The 22,940-nt window shown below is 40.2% G+C and overlaps 1 long non-coding RNA gene and 1 pseudogene across 2 annotated transcripts in view; one reads left to right on the top strand and one right to left on the bottom strand.

Moving 5' to 3' along the window:
- The window catches only part of LOC149119975 (uncharacterized), an 87,086-nt gene extending 70,750 nt beyond the window's left edge, over positions 1-16,336 (bottom strand). Inside the window, exon 1 of one of the 2 annotated variants that reach the window (XR_016227019.1) lies at positions 15,959-16,336. This is a non-coding gene — a long non-coding RNA (uncharacterized LOC149119975). Of the gene's footprint in view, positions 1-2,333; positions 2,907-15,958 lie in introns of those variants that run through there. The other variant, XR_016227017.1, reaches the window with a different exon arrangement.
- Positions 16,337-22,661: 6,325 nt separating this feature from the next.
- On the top strand, positions 22,662-22,729 carry LOC149119974 (U6 spliceosomal RNA; annotated as a pseudogene).
- The last annotated feature ends 211 nt before the right edge of the window (positions 22,730-22,940 follow it).

Here is a 22,940-nt window from a genome sequence, read left to right as displayed (position 1 = left end):
CAAAACACAAAAACTCACCTTGCTCGTGTTACCTGTAGATTTCTAAGATTCAAACGCCTATTAGTTGTATTTTTTATTTCATAATGGCTACTCTGTCCAGAAAACATTTAAAATTTCCGCTCAAGAAGCCACAAATCGGCTGAGGTACTTAAAACAATGACAGCAAGCCAGAATTGGAGCAGGCCAACAGCTGTGCCCTTTTTGAAAAAGACCATTCCTCCGGTGCCCTGAACTCAATATGCCAGCCTCAAAACCAAAGCTCACATCAGAAAATTCATTACAAACCATGATAAATAAGAAAACGGAGAACAAAGCCAAAAAATGAAAGAATCCATAATGATATTGGGCTTGAGTTAGTCGCAAGGAAACCGGCTGTTCCCGGATTCATCCACCCCTTCAGCGGACTGCCTGTGGAATTCTGACTGAATTAACCTGAAAATCGCAGTGAAACTCAGTTTCGTAGCAATTAATATCTGTCACCTCAGCCAAAGCGTTCCATTTTATGTTCCAAAACACAAAAACTCACCATGGTCGTGCTACCTGTAGATTTCTAAGCTTCAAAATCCTATTTCTTGTGGTTTTTATTTCATAATGGCTACTCTGCCCAAACTCTTGTTTGTATGGCATCAGAAAAGATAATTTGGGAAGGCAGACAGCAAAACCAACTCAGACCCAGAAAACCCATAATGATATTGGGCTGGATTTATTCGCAAGGATACTGGCTGTGCCCAGATTCATCCACCCCTACAGCTGACTGCCTGTGGAATTGTGACTGAATTCACCTGAAGTCGGCCGCGGCACCCAAAACAATGACGGTAAGCAAGAATTGGAGCAGGCCAACAGCTGTGCCCTGTTTAAAAAAAAAACCATTCCTCTTGTGCCCTGAACTCCATATGCCAGCCTCAAAACCAAAGCTCACATCAGAAAATTCATCACGAACCATGATAAATAAGAAAAAGGTGAAAAAAGCCAAAGAAATGCAAGAATCCATAATGATATTCAGCTTGATTTCGTCACAAGGAAACCGGCTGTTCCCGGATTCATCCACCCCTCCAGCGGACTGCCTGTGGAACTCTGACGGAATTCACCTGAAAATCGCAGTGAAACTCAGTTTGGAGGCAATTACTATCTGTAACCTCAGCCAAAGTGTTCCATTTGATTTTCTAAAACACAAAAACTCCCCTTGGTCGTATTACCTGTAGATTTCTAAGCTTTAAACGCATATTTGTAGTGTTTTTTATTTCATAATGGCTACTCTGCCGAAACTCTTGTTTGCATGCCATCAGAAAAGAAAATTTGGGAAGGAAGAAGGCAAAACCAACTCAGACCCAGCAAACATTTAGGAAATTGCCGCTCAAGAAACCAAAATTCAGCTGAGGCACCCAAAGAAATGACAGCAAGCCAGATTTGGAGCAGGCCAACAGCTATGCCCTGTTTTAAAAAGAGTATTCCTCCGGTACCCTGAACTCCATATGCCAGCCTCAAAACCAAAGCTCACATCAGAAAATTCATTACAAACCATGATAAATAAGAAAGATGAGAAAAAAGCCAAAGAAATGCAAGAATCCATAATGATATTGGGCTTGATTGAGTCGCAAGGAAACCGGCTGTTCCCAGATTCATCTACCACTCCTGCTGACTGCCTGTGGAATTCTGACTGAATTAACCAGAAAATCGCAGTGAAACTCACTTTGGAGGCAATATATATCTGTGACCTCAGCCAAAGTATTCCATTTGATTTTCCAAAACATAAAAACTCACCTTGGTCATGTTACCTGTAGATTTCTAAGCTTCAAAGGCCTATTTGTAGTGTTTTTTAATTCATAATGGCAACTCTTTCCAAACTATTGGTTGTATCGTGTCAGAATACAATATTTGGGAAGGAAGAAGGCAAAACCAACTAAGATCCAGAAAACATTTTGCCACTCAAGAAACCAAAAGTCAGCTGAGGCACCCAAAACAATGACAGCAAGCCAGAATTGGAGCATGCCAACAGCTGTGCCCTGATTGAAAAAGAACCTTCCTCTGGTGACCTGAACTCAATATGCCAGCCTCAAAACCAAAGCTCACATCAAAAAATTCATTACAAACCATGATAAATAAGAAAAATGAGAAAAAAGCGAAAGAAATGCAAGAATCCATAATGATATTGGGCTGGATTTAGTCGCCAGGAAACCGGCTATTCCCGGATTCATCCACCGCTCCTGCTGATTGCCTGTGGAATTCTGACTGAATTAACCTGAAAATCGCAGTGAAACTCAGTTTGGAGGCAATTAATATCTGTCTCCTCAGGCAAAGTGTTCCATTTGATTTTCCAAAACACAAAAACTCACCTTGGTCGTGTTACCTGTAGATTTCTAAGCTTCAAACGCCTATTTGCTGTGTTTTTCATTACAAAATGGCTACTCTGCCCAAACTCTTGTTTGTATTGTGGCAGAATACAAAATTTGGGAAGGAAGAAGGCAAAACCAACTCAGACGCAGAAAACATTTAGGATATTGCCGCTCAAGAAACCACAAATCGTCTGAGGCTCCCAAAACAATGACAGCAAGCCAGAATTGGAGCAGGCCAAGAGCTGTGCCCTGTTTGAAAAAGACCATTCCCAGCCGGCTCCGCGGCTCATTAAGCTAATCCTCCACCTAGCGGCCCCAGCACACCAGGTTCTAGTCCCGGTCTGGGTGCGGATTCTGTCCCGGTTGCCCCTCTTCCAGGCCAGCCCTCTGCTGTGGCCAGGGAGTGCAGTGGAGGATGGCCCAAGTGCTGGGGCACTGCACCCCATGGGAGACCAGGAAAAGCACCTGGCTCCTGGTTCCTGCAATCGGATCAGCGCAGTGCGCCCGCCGCAGCACACTGGCCGCGGCGGCCATTGGAGGGTGAACCAACGGCAAAGGAAAAAATTTCTCCCTGTCTCTCTCTCTCACTGTCCACTCTGCCTGTCAAGAAAAAAAAAAAAAAAGGAAAAAGACCATTCCCCCGGATCCTGAACTCCATATTGCAGCTTCAAAACCAAAGCTCACCTCAGAAAATTCATTACAAACCATGATAAATAAGAAAAATAAGAAAAAGGCCAAAGAAATGCAAGAATCCATTATGATATTGGGCTTGATTCACTCGAAGGAAACAGGCTGTTCCAGGATTCATCCACCCCTGCAGCTGACTGCCTGTGGTATTCTGACTGAATTAACCTGAAAATCACAGTGAAACTCAGTTTGGAGGCAATTAATATCTGTCACCTCAGCCAAAGTGTTCCATTTTCTTTTCCAAAACACAAAAACTCACCTTGGTCGTGTTACCTGTAGATTTCTAAGCTTCAAACGGCTATTTGTTGTGTTTTTTTATTTCATAATACCTACTCTGTCCAAACTCTTGTTTGCATTGCATCAGAATACAAAATTTGGGAAGGAAGAAGGCAAAACCAACACAGACCCAAAAAACATCTAGTAAATTGACACACTAGAATCCACAAATTTGCTGAAGCACTCAAAACATTGACAGCAAGCCAGAATTGGAGGAGGCCAACATCTGTGCCCTGATTGAAAAGAACCATCCTCTTGTTCCCTGAACCCAATATGCCAGCCTTAAAACCAGAGCTCACATCAGAAAATTCATTACAAACCATGATACATAAGAGAAATGAGAAAAAGCCAAAGAAATGCAAGAATCCATAATGATATTGGGCTTGATTTAGTCACAAGGAAACCGGCTGTTCCTGGATTCATCCACCCCTGCAGCTGAATGCCTGTGGAATTCTGATGGAATTAACCTGAAAATCACAGGGAAACTCAGTTTGGAGGCAATTAATATCTGTCACCTCAGCCAAAGTGTTCCATTTTCTTTTCCAAAACACAAAAACTCACCTTGGTCGTGTTACCTGTAGATTTCTGAGCTTCAAACGCCTATTTGTTGTACTTTTTATTTCATAATAGCTACTCTGTCCAAACTCTTGTTTGTATTGCATCAGAATACAAAATTTGGGAAGGAAGAAGGCAAAACCAACTCAGACCCAGAAAATATTTAGGAAATTACTGCTCAAGAAACCAAAAGTAAGCTGAGGCATGCAGAACAATGACAGCAAGACAGAATTGGAGCAAGCCAACAGCTGTGCCCTGATTGAAAAAGAACCTTCCTCTTGTGCACTGAACTCAATATGCCAGCCTCAAAACCAAAGCTCACATCAGAAAATTCATTACAAACCATGATAAATAAGGGAAATCTGAGAAAGCCAAAGAAATTCAAGAGTCCTTTGTGGTATTTGGCTGGATTTAGACACAAGGAAACTGGCTGTTTCAGGATTCATCCCACCCTTAAACAGACTGACTTTGGAATTCTGATTGAATTCACCTCAAAATTGCACTCACACTCAATTTGGAGGAAATTAGTATCTGTCCCCTCAGCAGAAGGGGTCCATGTCACTGTCCAAAACACAGAAACTCATCTTGATTGTGTTGCCTGTACAGTTCTAATCCTGAAAGGCCGATTTGCTTTGTTTTTTTTTTTTTTCTTTCATAATGGCTACTCTGTAAAAATTTTGCTTGTATTGCATCAGAATACAAAATTTGGGAATAAGAAGGCAAAAGTAACTCAGACCCAGGTGCTGTTTCCAGATTCATCCCCCCCTTCTACAGACTGACTTTGGAATTCTGATTGAATTCACCGCAAAATCGCACTCACACTCAATTTGGAGGGAATTAGTATCTGTCCCCTCAGCAGAAATGTTCTATGTCATTTTCCAAAACAAGGAAACTCATCTTGGTGGTATTGCCTGTAGATTTCTAATCCTGAAAGGGCAATTCTTTATGCTTTTTATTTCTTTCATAATGGCTACTCTGTCCAAAATCTTGCTTATATTGCATCAGAATACAAAATTTGGGAATAAGAAGGCAAAACCGACTCAGACCCAGAAAACATTTAGGAAATTGGCACTCAAGAAACCACAAATCGGCTGAGGCACCCAAAACAATGACAGCAAGCCAGAATTGGAGCAAGCCAACAGCTGTGCCCTGATTGAAAAAGACCCTCCTCCGGTTCCCTGAACTGCATATTGCAGCCTCTGAACCAAAGCTCACATCAGAAAATTCATTACAAATCATGATAAATAAGAAAAAAGAGAAAAATCCAAAGAAATGCAAGAATCCATAATGATATTGGGTTTGATTTAGTTGCAAGGAAACCGGCTGTTCCCAGATTCATCCACCACTAAAGCTGACTGCCTGTGGAATTCTGACTGAATTAACCTGACAATCCCAGTGAAACTCAAGAAACCAAATTTCAGCTGAGGCACCCAAAACACTGACAGGAAGCCAGAATTAGAGCACGCAAACAGCTGTGCCCTGTTTGAAAAAGACCATTCCTCTGGTGCCCTGAACTCTATATTGCAGCCTCAAAACGAAAGCTCTCATCAGAAAATTCATTACAAACCATGATAAATCAGGGAAATGTGAAAAAGCCAAAGAAATGCAAGAGTTCTTTTTGATATTTGGCTGGATTCAGATAAAAGGAAACTGGCTGTTTCCAGATTCATCCCAACCTTCCACAGACTGACTTTGGAATTCTGATTGAATTCACCTCAAAATCGCACTCACACTCAATTTGGAGTGAATTAAAATCTGTACCCTCAGCAGAAGGGTTCCATGACTTTTTCCAAAACACAGAAACTCATCTTGGGCGTGTTGCCTGTAGATTTCTAATCCTGAAAGGGCAATGCGCTGTTTTTTTTTTTTCTTTCTTTCATAATGGCTACTCTCCAAAATCTTGCTTGTATTGCATCAGAATACAAAATTTGGGAATAAGTAGGCAAAACCGACTCAGACCCAGAAAACATTTAGGAAATTGGCACTCAAGAAACAACAAATCAGCTGAGACACCCAAAACAATGACAGCAAGCCAGAAGTGGAGCAAGCCAACAGCTGTGCCCTGATTGAAAAAGAACCTTCCTCTTGTGCCTGAACTCAATATGCCAGCCTCTTAACCAAAGCTCACATCAGAAAATTCATTACAAACCATGATAAATACGACAAAAGAGAAAAAAGCCAAAAAAATGCAAGAATCCATAATGATATAAGGCTTGATTTAGTCACAAGGAAACCGGCTGTTCCCGGATTCATCCACCCCTCCAGCTGACTGCCTGTGGAATTCTGACTGAATTAACCTGAAAATCACAGTGAAACTCAGTTTGGAGGCAATTAATATCTGTCACCTCAGCCAAAGTGTTCCATTTTATTTTCATAAACACAAAAACTCACCTTGGTCATGTTACCTGTAGATTTCTAAGCTTCAAACGCCTATTTGTTGTGTTTTTTATTTCATAATGGCTATTCTGTACAAACTCTTCTTTGCATTGCATCAGAATACAAAATTTGGGAAGGAAGAAGGCAAAGCCAACTCAGACCCAGAAAACATTTGGGAAATTGCCACACAAGAAACCACAAATCTGCTGAGGTACTCAAAATAAGGACAGCAAGCCAGAACTGCAGCCAGCCAACAGCTGTGCCCTGATTGAAAAAGAACCATCCTCTTCTGCCCTGAACTCAATATGCCAGCCTCAAAACCAAAGCTCACATCAGAAAATTCATTACAAACCATGATAAATAAGAGAAATGTGAAAAAGCCAAAAAAATGCAAGAATTCATAATGATATTGGGTTTGATTTAGTTGCAAGGAAACCGGCTATTCCCAGATTCATCCACCACTAAAGCTGACTGCCTGTGGAATTCTGACTGAATTAACCTGACAATCTCAGTGAAACTCAAGAAACCAAATTTCAGCTGAGGCACCCAAAACAAAGACAATAGCCAGAATTGGAGCACACCAACAGCTGTGCCCTGTTTGAAAAAGACCATTCCTCCGGTGCCCTGAACTCTATATTGCAGCCTCAAAACCAAAGCTCACATCAGAAAATTCATTACAAACCATGATAAATAAGGGAAATGTGAAAAAGCCAAAGAAATGGAAGAGTCCTTTGTGATATTTGGCTGGATTTAGACACAAAGAAACTGGCTGTTTCCAGATTCATCCCCCCCTTCCACAGACTGACTTTGGAATTCTGATTGAATTCACCTCAAAATCGCACTCACACTCATTTGGGAGGGAATTAGAATCTGTCCCCTCAGCAGAAGCGTTCTATGTCATTTTCCAAAACACAGAAACTCATCTTGGTCGTGTTGCCTGTAGATTTCTAATCCTGAAAGGGCAATGCGCTGTGTTTTTTTTTTTTTCTTTCTTTCATAATGGCTACTCTCCAAAATCTTGCTTGTATTGCATCAGAATACAAAATTTGGGAATAAGAAGGCAAAACCGACTCAGACCCAGAAAACATTTGGGAAATTGGCACTCAAGAAACCACAAATCGGCTGAGGCACCCAAAACAATGACAGCAAGCCAGAAGTGGAGCAAGCCAATAGCTGTGCCCTGATTGAAAAAGAACCTTCCTCTTGTGCCCTGAACTCAATATGCCAGCCTCAAAACCAAAGCTCACATCAGAAAATTCATTACAAACCATGATAAATAAGGGAAATGTGAAAAAGCCAAAGAAATGCAAGAGTCCTTTGTGATATTTGGCAGGATTTAGACACAAAGAAAGTGGCTGTTTCCAGATTCATCCTCCCCTTCCACAGACTGACTTTGGAATTCTGATTGAATTCACCTCAAGATCGCTCTCACACTCCATTTGGAGGGCATTAGAATCTCTCACCTCAGCAGAAGCGTTCCATGTCATTTTCCAAAACACAGAATCTCATCTTGGTTGTGTTGCCTATGGATTTCTAATCCTGAAAGGTCAATTTGCTGTGTTTTTTTTTTTCTTTCATAATGGCTACTCTCCAGAATCTTGCTTGTATTGCATCAGAATACAAAATTTGGGAAGGAAGAAGACAAAACCAACTCAGACCCCGAAAACATTTAGTAAATTGCCACACAAGAAACCACAAATCAGCTGAGGCACCCAAAACAATGACAGCAAGCCAGAAGTGGAGCAAGCCAACAGCTGTGCCCTGATTGAAAAAGAACCTTCCTCTTGTGCCCTGAACTCAATATGCCAGCCTCAAAACCAAAGCTCACATCAGAAAATTCATTACAAACCATGATAAATAAGAAAAAAGAGAAAAAAGCCAAAAAAATGCAAGAATCCATAATGATATAGGGCTTGATTTAGTCACTAGGAAACCGGCTGTTCCCGGATACATCCACCCCTCCAGCTGACTGCCTGTGGAATTCTGACTGAATTTACCTGAAAATCACAGTGAAACTCAGTTTGGAGGCAATTACTATCTGTCACCTCAGCCAAAGTGTTCCATTTTATTTTCATAAACACAAAAACTCACCTTGGTCATGTTACCTGTAGATTTCTAAACTTCAAACGCCTATTTGTTGTGTTTTTTCTTTCATAATGGCTATTCTGTACAAAGTCTTCTTTAAATTGCATCAGAATACAAAATTTGGGAAGGAAGAAGGCAAAGCCAACTCAGACCCTGAAAACATTTGGGAAATTGCCACACAAGAAACCACAAATCGGCTGAGGCACTCAAAACAATGACAGCAAGCCAGAAGTGGAGCAAGCCAACAGCTGTGCCCTGATTGAAAAAGAACCATCCTCTTGTGCCCTGAACTCCATATTGCAGCCTCAACCAAAGCTCACATCAGAAAATTCATTACAAACCATGATAAATAAGAAAAAAGTGAAAAAGCCAAAGAAATGCAAGAATCCATAATGATATTGGGTTTGATTTAGTTGCAAGGAAACCGGCTGTTCCCAGATTCATCCACCACTAAAGCTGACTGCCTGTGGAATTCTGACTGAATTAACCTGACAATCCCAGTGAAACTCAAGAAACCAAATTTCAGCTGAGGCACCCAAAACAAAGACAATAGCCAGAATTGGAGCACACCAACAGCTGTGTCCTGTTTGAAAAAGACCATTCCTCAGGTGCCCTGAACTCTATATTGCAGCCTCAAAACCAAAGCTCACATCAGAAAATTCATTACAAACCATGATAAATAAGGGAAATGTGAAAAAGCCAAAGAAATGCAAGAGTCCTTTGTGATATTTGGCAGGATTTAGACACAAAGAAAGTGGCTGTTTCCAGATTCATCCCCCCCTTCCACAGACTGACTTTGGAATTCTGATTGAATTCACCTCAAGATCGCTCTCACACTCCATTTGGAGGGCATTAGAATCTGTCACCTCAGCAGAAGCGTTCCATGTCATTTTCCAAAACACAGAATCTCATCTTGGTTGTGTTGCCTATGGATTTCTAATCCTGAAAGGTCAATTTGCTGTGTTTTTTTTTTTTTTCTTTCATAATGGCTACTCTCCAGAATCTTGCTTGTATTGCATCAGAATACAAAATTTGGGAAGGAAGAAGGAAAAACCAACTCAGACCCAGAAAACATTTAGGAAATTGCCACACAAGAAACCACAAATCAGCTGAGGCACCCAAAACAATGACAGCAAGCCAGAAGTGGAGCAAGCCAACAGCTGTGCGCTGATTGAAAAAGAACCTTCCTCTTGTGCCCTGAACTCAATATGCCAGCCTCAAAACCAAAGCTCACATCAGAAAATTCATACAAACCATGATAAATAAGGGAAATGTGAAAAAGCTGAAGAAATGCAAGCCTGTGGAATCCTAACTGAATTAACTGAATTAACCTGAAAATCGCAGTGAAACTGAGTTTGGAGGCAATTAATATCTGTCACCTCAGCCAAAATGTTCCATTTCATTTTCCAAAACACAAAAACAACTTGGTCATGTTACCTGTAGATTTGTATGCTTCAAACACCTATTTGTTGTGTTTTTTATTTCATAATGGCTACTCTGTCCAAAATCTTGCTTGTATTGCATCAGAATACAAAATTTGGGAAGGAAGAAGGCAAAGCCAACTGAGACCCAGAGAACATTTAGGAAATTGCCACACAAGAAACCATAAATCAGCTGAGGCACCCAAAACAATGACAGCAAGCCAGAAGTGGAGCAAGCCAACAGCTGTGCCCTGATTGAAAAAGAACCTTCCTCTTGTACCCTGAACTCAATATGCCAGCCTCAAAACCAAAGCTCACATCAGAAAATTCATTACAAGCCATGATAAATAAGAAAAAAGAGAAAAAAGCCAAAAAAATGCAAGAATCCATAATGATATAGGGCTTGATTTAGTCACTAGGAAACCGGCTGTTCACGGATTCATCCACCCCTCCAGCTGACTGCCTGTGGAATTCTGAATGAATTAACCTGAAAATCACAGTGAAACTCAGTTTGGAGGCAATTAATATCTGTCACCTCAGCCAAAGTGTTCCATTTGATTTTCCAAAACACAAAAACTGACCTTGGTCATGTTACCTGTTGATTTCTAAGCTTCAAACGCCTATTAGTTGTGTTTTTTATTTCATAATGGCTACTCTGTCGAAAATTTCGCTTGTATTGCATCAGAATACAAAATTTGGGAAGGAAGAAGGCAAAGCCAACTCAGACCCAGAAAACATTTAGGAGATTGCCACACAGGAAACCACAAATTGGCTGAGGAACCCAAAACAATGACAGCAAGCCAGAATTGGAGCAAGCCAACAGCTGTGCCCTGATTGAAAAAGACAGGTCCTCCAGTCCCCTGAACTCCATATTGCAGCCTCAAAACCAAGCTCACATCAGAAAATTCATTACAAACCATGATAAATCAGGGAAATGTGAAAAAGCCAAAGAAATGCAAGAGTCCTTTGGGATATTTGGCTGGATTCAGATACAAGGAAACTGGCTCTTTCCAGATTCATACCCCCCTTCCACAGACTGACTTTGGAATTCTGATTGAATTCACCTCAAAATCGCACTCACACTCAATTTGGAGGGAATTAGAATCTGTCCCCTCAGCAGAAGGGTTCCTTGTCATTTTCCAAAACAAGGAAACTCATCTTGGTCGTGTAGCCTGTAGATTTATAATCCTGAAAGGGCAATTCGCTGTTTTTTTTTTTTTTTCTTTCATAATGGCTACTCTCCAAAATCTTGCTTGTATTGCATCAAAATACAAAATTTGGAAATAATTTGGGAAGGCAAAACCGACTCAGACCCAGAAAACATTTAGGAAATTGGCACTCAAGAAACCACAAATCGGCTGAGGCACCCAAAACAATGACAGCAAGCCAGAATTGGAGCAAGCCAACAGCTGTGCCCTGATTGAAAAAGACCCTCCTCCGGTTCCCTGAACTGCATATTGCAGCCTCTGAACCAAAGCTCACATCAGAAAATTCATTACAAATCATGATAAATAAGAAAAAAGAGAAAAATCCAAAGAAATGCAAGAATCCATAATGATATTGGGTTTGATTTAGTTGCAAGGAAACCGGCTGTTCCCAGATTCATCCACCACTAAAGCTGACTGCCTGTGGAATTCTGACTGAATTAACCTGACAATCCCAGTGAAACTCAAGAAACCAAATTTCAGCTGAGGCACCCAAAACACTGACAGGAAGCCAGAATTAGAGCACGCAAACAGCTGTGCCCTGTTTGAAAAAGACCATTCCTCTGGTGCCCTGAACTCTATATTGCAGCCTCAAAACGAAAGCTCTCATCAGAAAATTCATTACAAACCATGATAAATCAGGGAAATGTGAAAAAGCCAAAGAAATGCAAGAGTTCTTTTTGATATTTGGCTGGATTCAGATAAAAGGAAACTGGCTGTTTCCAGATTCATCCCAACCTTCCACAGACTGACTTTGGAATTCTGATTGAATTCACCTCAAAATCGCACTCACACTCAATTTGGAGTGAATTAAAATCTGTACCCTCAGCAGAAGGGTTCCATGACTTTTTCCAAAACACAGAAACTCATCTTGGGCGTGTTGCCTGTAGATTTCTAATCCTGAAAGGGCAATGTGCTGTGTTTTTTTTTTTTCTTTCTTTCATAATGGCTACTCTCCAAAATCTTGCTTGTATTGCATCAGAATACAAAATTTGGGAATAAGTAGGCAAAACCGACTCAGACCCAGAAAACATTTAGGAAATTGGCACTCAAGAAACAACAAATCAGCTGAGACACCCAAAACAATGACAGCAAGCCAGAAGTGGAGCAAGCCAACAGCTGTGCCCTGATTGAAAAAGAACCTTCCTCTTGTGCCTGAACTCAATATGCCAGCCTCTTAACCAAAGCTCACATCAGAAAATTCATTACAAACCATGATAAATACGACAAAAGAGAAAAAAGCCAAAAAAATGCAAGAATCCATAATGATATAAGGCTTGATTTAGTCACAAGGAAACCGGCTGTTCCCGGATTCATCCACCCCTCCAGCTGACTGCCTGTGGAATTCTGACTGAATTTACCTGAAAATCACAGTGAAACTCAGTTTGGAGGCAATTACTATCTGTCACCTCAGCCAAAGTGTTCCATTTTATTTTCATAAACACAAAAACTCACCTTGGTCATGTTACCTGTAGATTTCTAAGCTTCAAACGCCTATTTGTTGTGTTTTTTATTTCATAATGGCTATTCTGTACAAACTCTTCTTTGCATTGCATCAGAATACAAAATTTGGGAAGGAAGAAGGCAAAGCCAACTCAGACCCAGAAAACATTTGGGAAATTGCCACACAAGAAACCACAAATCTGCTGAAGTACTCAAAATAAGGACAGCAAGCCAGAACTGCAGCCAGCCAACAGCTGTGCCCTGATTGAAAAAGAACCATCCTCTTCTGCTCTGAACTCAATATGCCAGCCTCAAAACCAAAGCTCACATCAGAAAATTCATTACAAACCATGATAAATAAGAGAAATGTGAAAAAGCCAAAAAAATGCAAGAATTCATAATGATATTGGGTTTGATTTAGTTGCAAGGAAACCGGCTATTCCCAGATTCATCCACCACTAAAGCTGACTGCCTGTGGAATTCTGACTGAATTAACCTGACAATCTCAGTGAAACTCAAGAAACCAAATTTCAGCTGAGGCACCCAAAACAAAGACAATAGCCAGAATTGGAGCACACCAACAGCTGTGTCCTGTTTGAAAAAGACCATTCCTCCGGTGCCCTGAACTCTATATTGCAGCCTCAAAACCAAAGCTCACATCAGAAAATTCATTACAAACCATGATAAATAAGGGAAATGTGAAAAAGCCAAAGAAATGGAAGAGTCCTTTGTGATATTTGGCTGGATTTAGACACAAAGAAACTGGCTGTTTCCAGATTCATCACCCCTTCCACAGACTGACTTTGGAATTCTGATTGAATTCACCTCAAAATCGCACTCACACTCATTTGGGAGGGAATTAGAATCTGTCCCCTCAGCAGAAGCGTTCTATGTCATTTTCCAAAACACAGAAACTCATCTTGGTCGTGTTGCCTGTAGATTTCTCATCCTGAAAGGGCAATGCGCTGTGTTTTTTTTTTTTCTTTCTTTCATAATGGCTACTCTCCAAAATCTTGCTTGTATTGCATCAGAATACAAAATTTGGGAATAAGAAGGCAAAACCGACTCAGACCCAGAAAACATTTGGGAAATTGGCACTCAAGAAACCACAAATCGGCTGAGGCACCCAAAACAATGACAGCAAGCCAGAAGTGGAGCAAGCCAACAGCTGTGCCCTGATTGAAAAAGAACCTTCCTCTTGTGCCCTGAACTCAATATGCCAGCCTCAAAACCAAAGCTCACATCAGAAAATTCATTACAAACCATGATAAATAAGGGAAATGTGAAAAAGCCAAAGAAATGCAAGAGTCCTTTGTGATATTTGGCAGGATTTAGACACAAAGAAAGTGGCTGTTTCCAGATTCATCCCCCCCTTCCACAGACTGACTTTGGAATTCTGATTGAATTCACCTCAAGATCGCTCTCACACTCCATTTGGAGGGAATTAGAATCTGTCACCTCAGCAGAAGCGTTCCATGTCATTTTCCAAAACACAGAATCTCATCTTGGTTGTGTTGCCTATGGATTTCTAATCCTGAAAGGTCAATTTGCTGTGTTTTTTTTTTTCTTTCATAATGGCTACTCTGTCCAAAATCTTGCTTGTATTGCATCAGAATACAAAATTTGGGAAGGAAGAAGACAAAACCAACTCAGACCCCGAAAACATTTAGTAAATTGCCACACAAGAAACCACAAATCAGCTGAGGCACCCAAAACAATGACAGCAAGCCAGAAGTGGAGCAAGCCAACAGCTGTGCCCTGATTGAAAAAGAACCTTCCTCTTGTGCCCTGAACTCAATATGCCAGCCTCAAAACCAAAGCTCACATCAGAAAATTCATTACAAACCATGATAAATAAGAAAAAAGAGAAAAAAGCCAAAAAAATGCAAGAATCCATAATGATATAGGGCTTGATTTAGTCACTAGGAAACCGGCTGTTCCCGGATACATCCACCCCTCCAGCTGACTGCCTGTGGAATTCTGACTGAATTTACCTGAAAATCACAGTGAAACTCAGTTTGGAGGCAATTACTATCTGTCACCTCAGCCAAAGTGTTCCATTTTATTTTCATAAACACAAAAACTCACCTTGGTCATGTTACCTGTAGATTTCTAAACTTCAAACGCCTATTTGTTGTGTTTTTTCTTTCATAATGGCTATTCTGTACAAAGTCTTCTTTAAATTGCATCAGAATACAAAATTTGGGAAGGAAGAAGGCAAAGCCAACTCAGACCCTGAAAACATTTGGGAAATTGCCACACAAGAAACCACAAATCGGCTGAGGCACTCAAAACAATGACAGCAAGCCAGAAGTGGAGCAAGCCAACAGCTGTGCCCTGATTGAAAAAGAACCATCCTCTTGTGCCCTGAACTCCATATTGCAGCCTCAACCAAAGCTCACATCAGAAAATTCATTACAAACCATGATAAATAAGAAAAAAGTGAAAAAGCCAAAGAAATGCAAGAATCCATAATGATATTGGGTTTGATTTAGTTGCAAGGAAACCGGCTGTTCCCAGATTCATCCACCACTAAAGCTGACTGCCTGTGGAATTCTGACTGAATTAACCTGACAATCCCAGTGAAACTCAAGAAACCAAATTTCAGCTGAGGCACCCAAAACAAAGACAATAGCCAGAATTGGAGCACACCAACAGCTGTGTCCTGTTTGAAAAAGACCATTCCTCAGGTGCCCTGAACTCTATATTGCAGCCTCAAAACCAAAGCTCACATCAGAAAATTCATTACAAACCATGATAAATAAGGGAAATGTGAAAAAGCCAAAGAAATGCAAGAGTCCTTTGTGATATTTGGCTGGATTTAGACACAAAGAAACTGGCTGTTTCCAGATTCATCCCCCCCTTCCACAGACTGACTCTGGAATTCTGATTGAATTCACCTCAATATCGCACTCACACTCATTTGGGAGGGAATTAGAATCTGTCCCCTCAGCAGAAGCGTTCTATGTCATTTTCCAAAACACAGAAACTCATCTTGGTTGTGTTGCCTGTAGATTTCTAATCCTGAAAGGGCAATGCGCTGTGTTTTTTTTTTTTTTTCTTTCATAATGGCTACTCTCCAAAACATGCTTGTATTGCATCAGAATACAAAATTTAGGAATAGGAAGGCAAAACCGACTCAGACCCAGAAAACATTTAGGAAATTGGCACTCAAGAAACCACAAATCGGCTGAGGCACCCAAAACAATGACAGCAAGCCAGAATTGGAGCAAGCCAACAGCTGTGCCCTGGTTGAAAAAGAACCTTCCTCTTGTGCCCTGAACTCAATATGCCAGCCTCAAAACCAAAGCTCACATTAGAAAATTCATTACAAACCATGATAAATAAGAAAAATGAGAAAAAAGCCAAAAAAATGCAAGAATCCATGATGATATTGGACTTGATTTAGTCTCAAGAAAACCGAATGTTCCCGGATTCATCCACACCTCCAGCTGATGCCTGTGGAATTTTGTCTGAATTAACCTGAAAATCACAGTGAAACTCATTTTGGAGGCAATTAATATCTGTCACCTCAGCCAAAGTGTTCCATTTGATTTTCCAAAACACAAAAACTCACCTTGGTCGTGTTACCTGTAGATTTATATTCTTCAAATGCCCATTTGTAATGTTTTTTATTTCATAATGGCTACTCTGTCCAAACTCTTGTTTGTGTTGCGTCAGAATATAGAATTTGGGAATGAAGAAGGCAAAGCCAACTCAGACCCCGAAATCATTTAGGAAATTGCCACACAAGAAACCACAAATCGGCTGAGGCACCCAAAACAATGACAGCAAGCCAGAATTGAAGCAGGCCAACAGCTATGCCCTGTTTGAAAAAGACCATTCCTCCTGTGCACTGAACTCTATATTGCAGCCTCAAAACCAAAGCTCACATCAGAAAATTCATTACAAACCATGATAAAAAGAAAAAAGAGAAAGAAGCCAAAGAAATGCAAGAGTCCTTTGTGATATTGGGCTTGATTTAGTTGCAAGGAAACCAGCTGTTCCCGGATTCATCCACCCCTCCTAGCTGACTGGCTGTGGAATTCTGATTGAATTCACCTGAAAATCGCACTCACTCTCGATTTGGAGGAAATTAATATCTGCCCCTCAGTGGAAGGGTTCTATGTCATTTTCCAAAACCCAAAAACTCATCTTGGTCATGTTGCCTATGATTTCTAATCATGAAAACCCAATATGTTCTGTTTTTCAATTTCCTGATGGATCCTCGTTCTAAACCCTTGTTTGTATTGCATCAGAATACACAATTTGAAAAGGAAAAAGGCAAAACCAACTCAGACCAACAAAGCATTTAGGAAAAAGTCGCTCAAAATGAAAAATTGCCTGAGGCACCCAAAGCAATTACAGAAAGCCAGAATTGGAGAGAAACAACAGCTGTGCCCTAATTGAAAAAGACCATTCCTCTGGTTCCCTGAACTCCTTAAGCCAGCCTCAAAACCACAACCCACATCAGAAAATTTATTACAAACCATGATAAATAAGAAAATGTGAAAAATGCAAAAAAGAAAAAGAAATGCAAGAGTCCTTCGTGATATGGCGCTTGTTTTAGTACAAGGAAACCAGCTGTTTCCGGATTCATCCACCCCTCCCAGCTGACTGACTGTGGAATTCTGATTGTATTCACCTGAAAAGAGAGAACATTTATAAGTATATTGGGACTGTGGAACCTGTCATTTACCAATCACATGTTAGACTGAATCATAGACCAAATATAGGGAAGAAATCCTATGCATGTAAACCTTGTGGGAATTCATTCAGTATTAAATACCCTCCATCACAGCACTCATATTGTGGAAAACCCTCATGTGTGTAATGATTGTGTGGAAACCACTCACCAGAAGTCAGATCTCATTAGACATCAGAGAATTCACACAGGGTTGAAATCTTACAAATCTAATGACTGTGGGAAGTTCTTTGGCCAGAAGAAACACCTCATAAATCATCAGAGAATTCACACAGGTGAGAAACCTTTTGAATGTAATGACTGTGGAAAATCCTTTGGCCAGAAGGCAAACCTCATAAATCATCAGAGAATTCACACAGGTGAGAAACCTTATGAATGCAATTACTATGGAAAATCCTTTGGCCAGAAGGCAAACCTCATAAATCATCAGAGAATTCACAGAGGGGAGAAACCTTATGAATGCAATCATTGTGGAAAAGCCTTTGCTGAGAAATCAAAGCTCACAAAGCATCAGACAATTTGTACTGGGGGAAACCTTATGAGTGCAATGACTGTGGAAAAACCTTTGCTGAGAAGTCAAACCTCAGAAAGTATCAGAGCCTTCACACCATGGAGAAAGCTTATAAATGAAATGACTGTGGAAAAGCCTTTGGTCCCATCCTTGCATACCAAGGATAAATCCCACTTGGTCAGGGTGGATGATCTTTCTGATGCATTGTTGGATTCAATTGGCCAGAATTCTGTTGCAGATCTTTGCATGTATGTTCATCAGGGAAATTGGTCTATAATTACTTTCTTTGTTGCACTTTTTTCAAGTTTAGGAATGAAGGTGATGTTGGCTTCATAGAAAGAATTTCGGAGAATCGCCTCTCTCTCAATTGCTTTGAATAACTTGAGAAGAATTGCAGTTAGTGCTTTAAATGTCTGTTAGAATTCAGCAGTGAAGCCTTCCAGTTTTGGGGTTTTCTTGGTAGTGATGGTCTTTATTACTGGTATCATTTCCATCTGGTTATGTGTGTGTTTAGGTTTTCTATATCTTTGTTGCTCAATTTAGGTAGGTTTTATGGATGGAAGGATGGTGGAAAGCCTCTTTGCTGTACTTCATAACTCATAAGATATCAGAGTATCCACACAGGGAATTTTCTACTTGACCTTTTTGTGCAAGTTATATCTCATGAAATATTAGAGAATTCACCAAGGGGAGAAATGCATGAATATAATACATGTGAATAGCCTTTGTGGTGCAAATCAGACCTCATCAAACATAAAAGAATTCTCATGGGGAGCAATTTTATGAATGCAATGACTCAGAGCCTTTTACCATAATTCAGCCCTCATTGTACATCATCAAATTCATATAGGGAAAAACTCCTTTGAAAGTAAAATCCCTTTAATTAGAAGCCATACCTCATAAGACAACAGGGAATTCACGTGGGAGAGAAACCTTATGGGTGTAATGAGTGTTGGAAAGCTCTGCCCAAATCTCTCCTTATATCAGAATGCACAACATATATATCTAATGAATGAAATAAATGTGAGAAAGTCATTTCACATAGGTAATGCCTCATAATCCATCATGGAATTTGAACAAGGGAGAGACCTTAACAATATAATGAATGTGGAAGAGCTTTTCTCCAAAATTCATGTAAGTATTGTGACAAAACCTTTTGCTGGAAATCACATCCTATCCAACAGAGACTCATGTAAAGGAGAAAGCTTATAAATATTATTAGAGTCAGAAGTCAATGGTACATCAGAGAATTGACACAGGTGGTTTCTTAGGCGTATACTGATTGTGCAAAAACATTTTCTTTATTTCAGGCTTGTATAGACACAGAATTCACAAAAGGTGATAGTCTTTGCATGCTGTAAATACAATAAAACCTTTAGCCAGAAATTAGACATCAACAGACTTCAGAGAATTCATAAGGAACAAAAGTCTATGCAATGAATTTGGAAAATGTATTTCTGTTATAAATCAGTCTTCAATTCCCATGAATAGACTCACAAATGAGAAAACATGCATGCATAGAAAAGTTTTGTACCATAAATTATCTCTAGATGGTAAACTAATATATCACACAAAAGAAATATCATGAGTGTAATGGAATTGGGAAACCCTTTGCTATAAGGCAGATTTCCAGAAAGCTTAGCAAGATTACAGAAAAGTCTCTGAAAATGTAACATGTCTGAAAGATTTGTTGGCATCACAAACTGGAGGATAGCTCAAGTGCATGTGTTTTTGTGCCTGGCATCCAAATTGATATCTCTTTTTCTTTGATGAATTCCTTGTTTATTTATTTAGCAGATTTAGAGACAAAGGATTCCTGTCCATTGATTTACTACTATATGCCCACAATTGCCATGGTAAAGTATATGGCAAAAACTGAGTGCTGGGGGCTGTGAATCTGATTCATCACTGATAACATTGAAGACATTGGTTCCTGGTTCTTATGCTGCTATGCATGGAAATGTTTCTCTAATTTCATTTTCAAATAGTTCATTGTTAATATAAAGAAATGCTTCTAATTTTTAAAATTTCATTGAAATAATTTGTGATTAATGTGTCCTAGTCATGCATTATTACAGGGTGTAGTGCAATATTTGCACACATTTATGCAGTAAAAAGTGATCAAGCTAAGCAACTACAGTTTTATTAAGTTTTTAAAGAGTTATTTATTTGAAAGACAGAGTTACAGAGAGAAGTAGCAGCAGAGAGAGAGAGAGGTCTTCCTCTGCCGGTTCACTCCCCAGATGGCCACAATGGCCGGAGCTCTGCCAATCTGATTCCAGGAACCAGGAGCTTCTTCCAGATCTCCCACTTGGGTGCAGGGACCCAAGGACTTGGGCCATCTTCTACTGCTTTCCCAGGCCATAGCAGAGAGTTGGATCAGAAGAGGAGCAGCCAGGACTAGAACTGGTACCCACAGGGGATGCTGGTGCTTCAGGCCAGGGTGTTAGCCCACTGTGCCACAATGCTGGCCCCCAAGCAACTACAGTTTCTAATTCTTCTCCATGATTTGAGACTACCAGCTCCTCTCCTTCAGTTCTTTACACAGAACCTAATATGGTTGAATGTAGTCATCTCATTATATTATGGAACACCAGAAGTTCTTTCTGCCTCTTTGTATTTTGATACCTATTATCCAATTCCCCTCTATCCCTAGCTGCTTCCCTTCTCAGCCTCTAGTAATCACAGTTCTGTGTTCAGATCCATTATTTTCTTTCACTTCCACATGTGACAAGGACCAGGTGACATTTGTGTTCCTGCTTCTGGCTTATTTCAATTAATTTAATAATATTTTGTTCTTTTTTTGTATCTAAAAGAGGTTGCCCTGTCCATTGTTTTTCACTGATGGACAGCTAGATTGGTTTCACATCCTGGCTGCAGTGAACTGTGTTATAGTGGCTGTGTTATGGGAAAATTGCTGTATCTTTGATATGCTCTCCTCCTTTCCTTCTAATAAAATTTCCTTATTCTATATAGCCAAGAGCAAGATAACTCTCACATGGTAGGTCAATTTTTATCTTAGTTTAATTTTTGTTATTTATTTGAAAGAGTTACAATAGAGGTAGAGACACAGAGAGGTCCTCCATTAGCTGGTTCGCTCTACAGATGACTACAAAGGCCAGAGTTATGCCATTCTGAAACCTGGAGACAGGAGCTTCCTCTGGGTCTCCCTCATGGGTGCATGGGCCCAAGGACTTGGGCCATCTTCTACTGCTATCCCAGGAGATAGCAGAGAGCTGTATTGGAAGAAGAGCAGCTGGAACTAGAACTGGCACCCAAATGGGATGCTGGCCCTTCAGGCCAGGGCTTTAACTCACTGCACAACAGCGCCAGCCCCAATTTTTATCCTTTTTAAGGAATGACCATACTGTTCTGCATAACATCTGTACTAACTTGTGTTTTCACCTACCATATATGGTGGTTTTCTTTTCCCATGTGCTCTCTAGCATTTGTTATTTTTTATCAGTTTGGCATAAAAATGATATAGTATTGTTCATGTTTTTGTGTATTTTGAAATCAGTTAATTTGTTTATTAAATCTTTATTATTTGAAAGGTGGATTTAGAGAGAGAGGGAAAGACATAGATAGCTTTCATCTGCTGGCTCACACCCCAGAGAGTTTCAACAGTTGAGCCTGGGGCATGCTGGAGTCAGGAGCTTCATCCAAGTCTCCCACATGAGTGGCAAGGACCTGAGTCCTTTGTCCATCTTCTGCTGGTTTCCCAGGTGTTTAGCAGTGAGCTAAATTGGAAGTGGAGATTCCTAAACTCAAAGTGGAACTCAGATGCTATGCTGGCCTCACAGATTGCAGCTTTCCCCACTTGGCCACAATGCCAGCCCCTCTATCAATTTAATTCCTCAAAAATAGCTCAGTAATGTTGGCATCTATCTCATTTTGTTTTTTCTCTGTTATTATTCAACTTATTGATGTCTTATTTTTGTTCACATTATTCCTCTCAATTGCTCTACCTGAGGTGAGTAGGGCTGCTGTGTTGCTTAAATGAAGTGTATGCTTTAGATTACTCATTTAATGAGTGCATGTCATTCACATAGCACTTCACTGAAGTTCTACTATGTCCCAAATCCTCTTCTAGGCACAGAATTTAGACCACTTTTCTCTTAGGCCCAGATCTTGCCTTTAACATACTACTTGGAATTTAGTAGCTCATGAAATCTGCAGACTGCATAAATGAATGAATATTTTGAGGGCTGTGCTTTTGTGGAGGAACTTCATAGGAGACCGAAGGAATAAAATAAATCAAAAGTATCCACAGTATATAGAATGTATACTATTTTACAAGTCACAGAGAAGAAGAAGAAGAAGGAAAGTAGTAAGACTAGAAAGTTTGTGGCAAGACTAACAGGCGCTGGTCAAGAACTTAATAAGCACATTAGGAAAGCAGTAAGGTTTCTTTTTTTTTTTTTTTGAGGAAAAGTTTTTATTTCTAGTGATGAAATTGGCTACAGAACATTATGAAAGTTTAAAAATACAAAGAGAAATTGTCTATAATTAATAGATTCAAAATTTGACAATCAGTGAATATCATTATTAGTCATTACCAACAACAGTTATTGATTTGAAAGGCAGAGTGACAGGAAGAGGGAACCACTGCTTCACTCCCCAGACACTTGCAATAGCCAAAGCTTGACCAAGCCAAAACCAGGAACTGGGAATTCATTCTGGATGTCCCATTTGGGTGCAGGGACCCAAGCACTTCTGCCATCCTCCGTCTCCTCCCAGGGTGCACACTAGCAGAAACTTGCCTCAAAGCAGAGAAGCTACCACTCAAGCCAGACATTTGTATATGGGATGTGGGTGTGTGGTGGTGATAGCAAGCCCTCATAGATAAAAAAAAAAAAGACAAAGTTATTTCTATGCCAAGGAAATTACTCTGTAGTCTTTCTCTTATAAACTACGTATTGCTGAACCTAGATAATTTTTCCTTTATTTAACAATGACATGAAAATGTCAGTTGAGTTGGCTTTCCTGAAGACCTTGTTTCTTGAATATTAGTGGCTAGTTGAGATAAATTCTTTTCATCTCTTTCTCGCTTCGGCAGCACATGTGCTCGCTTCGGCAGCACATATACTAAAATTGGAACGATACAGAGAAGATTAGCATGCCCCTGCGCAGTAAGGTTTCTTTACCTCCCTGTAGACTCTGCTCTCCAGAGGTGAACAGGGTCCTCTAAACCCACTTGCTGCACACACAAACACCTGAGTGTTGTATTCTCCCACAGGTGTTGGAGACTGATATGGTGTTCTGATTTATATTTACATAATGGCTAGTGACATCGGGCATATTCACATGTTTTGACCATGTACATTTCTTCTGAGAAATGTC

The sequence above is a fragment of the Oryctolagus cuniculus genome, chromosome 21 (assembly GCF_051225735.1).
Source record: "Oryctolagus cuniculus isolate XC-2025 breed Fujian yellow rabbit chromosome 21, ASM5122573v1, whole genome shotgun sequence".
Classification (NCBI taxonomy): domain Eukaryota; kingdom Metazoa; phylum Chordata; class Mammalia; order Lagomorpha; family Leporidae; genus Oryctolagus; species Oryctolagus cuniculus.
This window is presented reverse-complemented; position numbering and strand designations above follow the sequence as displayed.